The 4,111-nt window shown below is 33.1% G+C and overlaps 1 long non-coding RNA gene across 4 annotated transcripts; it reads right to left on the bottom strand.

Annotated features, from left to right (window-relative positions):
- Positions 1-1,489: 1,489 nt before the first annotated feature.
- Positions 1,490-3,851, bottom strand: LOC110929147. Of its 4 annotated transcripts, none has more exons than XR_002586864.2 (6): positions 3,578-3,851; positions 3,419-3,494; positions 2,740-3,218; positions 2,539-2,624; positions 2,369-2,435; positions 1,490-1,702 (listed from the first exon to the last, which is right to left on the bottom strand). It is a non-coding gene; the product is annotated as an uncharacterized LOC110929147 (long non-coding RNA). The 4 variants fall into 4 exon arrangements; XR_002586862.2 differs by lacking the exon at positions 3,419-3,494 and having other exon boundaries at positions 2,740-2,842; positions 2,989-3,218; positions 3,578-3,846; XR_002586863.2 differs by lacking the exon at positions 3,419-3,494 and having other exon boundaries at positions 2,740-2,842; positions 3,132-3,218; positions 3,578-3,844.
- Positions 3,852-4,111: the final 260 nt, after the last annotated feature.

The raw sequence follows: 4,111 nt of genomic DNA, 5'->3' as shown, positions 1-4,111 counted from the left end.
TGAGAACTGAGGAGGGTTTAAATCCTCTGCTTCAATGAACATGAGGAGGGTTTATGATTGTGTACCTTCAAAATTTGGTAAAAAAATATCTGGTTCTGTGTTTTTAATCAACACCTTTCTAATTTTCTTGAAGTCAAATCACTAAGAACGTTTTATATAAATTTTAAAATAGTTATAGATTGTTATATTAATTTAAGAAAACACCTTTCATGTTTGCAAAGTTTCTTCACTATTTGTGCATGGCAAGTTGTGTTTTGTGATCGAACCACCACAACCGGGCCTGACCAAAACTGATTGTCGTCACACCAGTTCTGGTCATCAACTTGAGTCCTCACCATCTATCAGTCGCAACCTTGGTTTGAACCAGTCCAATTTGAGTAAATGGAGTAATAACCAGATCAACCTAATTTAAATAGATTCAAAGGTAACTCTACTACTCTAGCATTTAAATTGTCATTTGTTATAAAGCTAGCCCATCCAATGTATAAAGTTATTAGTTTGTGTACATGAAATTATTTTAAAATGAGATCTTAAGAAAGTTGTACTTAAATTTTTAATGTAATCTGAATAATTTTATATTTCAGAATTCAGAAGACAGAAGTGCATCCTAATATTCATATGTGATTTTGAAATTTGATTATTCGTGTGAAGAAAAAAGACAAAAGGCTTAGTTGTCCGTTTGATGAGCACTTTAAGGTTGATGGGGAAAGGATGGCCCACAAACCATAATGTATTCGCTGATAATAAGTCTAAGAAACTCCAACCAAGTTATGTTCTGTCTTCCATTCACAGGCCCCCATATAGTACACACCATTTTTTTTAACAGCAAAGAACTAATCACGTTTCAATCATCGTGCCATTGGGCGTTGTGATAAAGGTCGACTATTCGATCGTCGCCAGCCCCTTGGCTCTTCCTAGATGCGCGGAAACCCGACCTCCACCCGTCCGAAGGCACGACAATGGAATAATCGATAAAATCTCGCCTCCCTCACTCTTCATCTGGATGCCGCAGAAAATAATAAGGAGAGTGAGAATCGAACTTGAGTTACAAAGAACACCAATTACTTCCCCAACCACTCCATCACTAACTCAGGCGCACACCATCTCATTCATATGCCTTCTAAATAAATAAATCTAATCTACTTATCTATTTGTACGCACTAGTACAAAAGTGATCAAATGATGCGGTTAAATTAGCTATTAGATGCGGTTCTAGACCCGCATCATATGGCATAGCATTTTATAGCTATAAGCCAAATGATGCGGTTCTAAGAGATGCGGTTCTAGACCCGCATCTTTTGATAATTTAAGCAAAAACTATTTTTTCCCAATATATTCAAGCGATGCGGTTTTAGAACCGCATCTCTTGGTGTTTAAACGAAAATATATTTTTTGGTTCATTTTTTAGAGAATTTTGTTAAATATTTCTAATAATTTCTTATTATAGACAAATTAACTAAAAATGAAAATAAAATTTACAAAAAAAAACTATATTAAATTAAAACCAATATAAATTAACCCAAGAATATAAATTACAAAAGGTTTCAAAGTAACACAAAATTGCAAAAGTTTCAAAGTAACGCAAAGACATATCTCTAAAGATGAAAGTGATATACAATAACTTTCGGAACCGATGTCTTCATACTTGCAACCCAAACCAACGTCTTCACATCTTACTTACAACTGGAAAAGTAGAAATTGCCTAACAAAACATAACGTTACATTAATATAATGAAGCTTAAACACTATAAATGGATACACGGAGAAATGTATACTAAACAAAAGTTTTTAAACGTTAAAACAAAAGGCAACAAATATAGCGTTCAAATAAAAAAGTTCATTTATGCAATTCATCAAGCACTTGGTGTACATCAAACAAACAAACATGACCATAATCCATCACTGGTAATAATACATACTGCAGCATACAGGTTAAAACAAGCAAGATACTATGAACTAATTTCTTATATAATTACAAGTTTTGGAGGTCAAGTTGTTGCTATCTGCATATTTGTATATCTTTTAGTTTATTTGACTTTTATTTAAACAACAAAAACTGATTACTGTTACTATAAATTATTAACTAAAATAAGTAAACAAAAAAAGACAAAACAACTAAAATAACCTTCTAAACTAGTAATCAAGTAAAACGTTGCTACTGGTAGAGATTTTTGTAGTTGGCTGCTAGATTTAAAAATTCAGGCGTGGTAATATAATTCATATTCAGATCAAATTCATGTATTTCAATTTGAGTTGAAATTTTTTTTAAAAAAAAAAAAGAGAGAACGAACGCAAAAGTCCCATACACGAATACCCCCCCCCACCCCACCCCACAAAAAAAAGATTAACTTGAAAAAATACAAGTTACCTCCCCTGGTATTGTCCTCCGCATCTCTTCTTAGCTCCCCTGGTGTTGTCCTTCGCGTCTCTGCCACCTATCGTGTTAATTTAATGCCCGACTTGCATTAAAATAGTGGTTTCCTCAATATTATCTTTAGAATCAACAATCAAAAGTTATGCATAAATAACATTTCATACCATTTAATTTAACCTGTTGCAAGTTGTCCAATATTCCATTTAATACCTCCTTGTCCCATTATCTGATGCATCTCTGTTGGTATCAACTTCAAATTTGGATTTGTCAAACATAACTTCAATGTAAAAATCCTTCCAACAAAAACATAGAAAACTGTTCTAAATACGAAAGTAAAAACAAAGAATTAAGTTACAGATAATTACTTGCAAGAATAATATAACCAGCTTTGCCAAAAGTTGAAGGTGATTTTGCTTAAGAAGGCGTCCGGTTTTCCAAAGTCACAAGCAATATCTTCCTAAGGAGAATCTTCACAGTTCAAGAACTCCAAAGTCAACAACTCACCATATCTTCCAACTAATTCCAATACAATATTTGCAGCACAGAACACCAAAACAAGTATTTTTTTCTCTTTATAAGAATGCAAAATGTGAACTATATTGTGGCCTACTAACCATATAATTCTGCAAATATCACAAGCTTTAACAGCAAAATAACTGACTCCCCATAAATACTTTTACAGGATTGTGTCACAGTGTTAAAGGAACAAACTTGTTATCAAATGAGTAATGATTAAATCAGCAAAATGTACACTAACATATTTTCCAGTCACTTTCGGGCCTCTTTAGTTACTTCACCCACTTCTTAATGATCTTCTATCAAGCTTAGAGGCTGCCATTGATAACTGCAGAACAAGGCATAATAGTTAAAAATTAATGTAAGGGTCAATTATCAAACAATAAAAAAATACAGAAAACAACACACAAAATAATTCATGTGTATACTAAACTTAACTAATTAAACAAGAATAGCTAAAAATCGCTCAAAAGGGACCTAAAAAATATCATCCTAGGAAATTCAAACACCAAATTAAGAAACCCTAACCACGAAATTAAAATGGGAATCTCATGAGAGAGTCAATCCACCTTATGCTTAATCGTGATGAGATACCTAATGAGAACTGAAGCGGCAATAAATGAGAAACTTGAATTCATAAAGAAAAGTTGAATGTGATCGAAAGAAGAAGGCTGTCCAGGAGTTCACCTGATGAGTGTTCGCAGAGAGATAGGAGAAACAATTCGGTTGGGAATCGATGGCCGCCTGATATTTCTGAATCGTCACAACCCATTCTCGCAATCGCCGTCTGATGTTCTTGAATCATATAGTTCTTGCGGACTGCAGTTAGGTTTGATGGAAAGCATATTTTTTTCGATAATTTTCTATTGAGGTTGATTTGGAACCTACCTAGTGGAGGGAAGCAAAAGTTTAAAAGAGAAATGAATAACTTTTAGGGGGAAATGTTGTTTTCAAAAAATTGATAGAGGGAAATCAAAATAAAAGTTATTTTTATCAAGGTAAAATAATATTTTGATATAAATATAAAACTATTAAAAATACTATTAAAGCTTGTAATATATATGGTATATTATAAACTGTTTATAAAAGATAGAAAATAAATGGATAAACTGAAGTACGGTTGTTCAAAAAGCTCGTGGCTCGAAGTTTGCTCGGGAAAAAAACTCGTTTGATTTGGCTCGGTTTGAAACTGAGCCAAGCTAGCTTGGCGGATCTTGGTTT

This window comes from Helianthus annuus, chromosome 3 (assembly GCF_002127325.2).
Source record: "Helianthus annuus cultivar XRQ/B chromosome 3, HanXRQr2.0-SUNRISE, whole genome shotgun sequence".
Lineage (NCBI taxonomy): Eukaryota > Viridiplantae > Streptophyta > Magnoliopsida > Asterales > Asteraceae > Helianthus > Helianthus annuus.
Note: the sequence above shows the minus strand (reverse complement) of the source record. Positions and strands in the feature narration are given on the sequence as shown.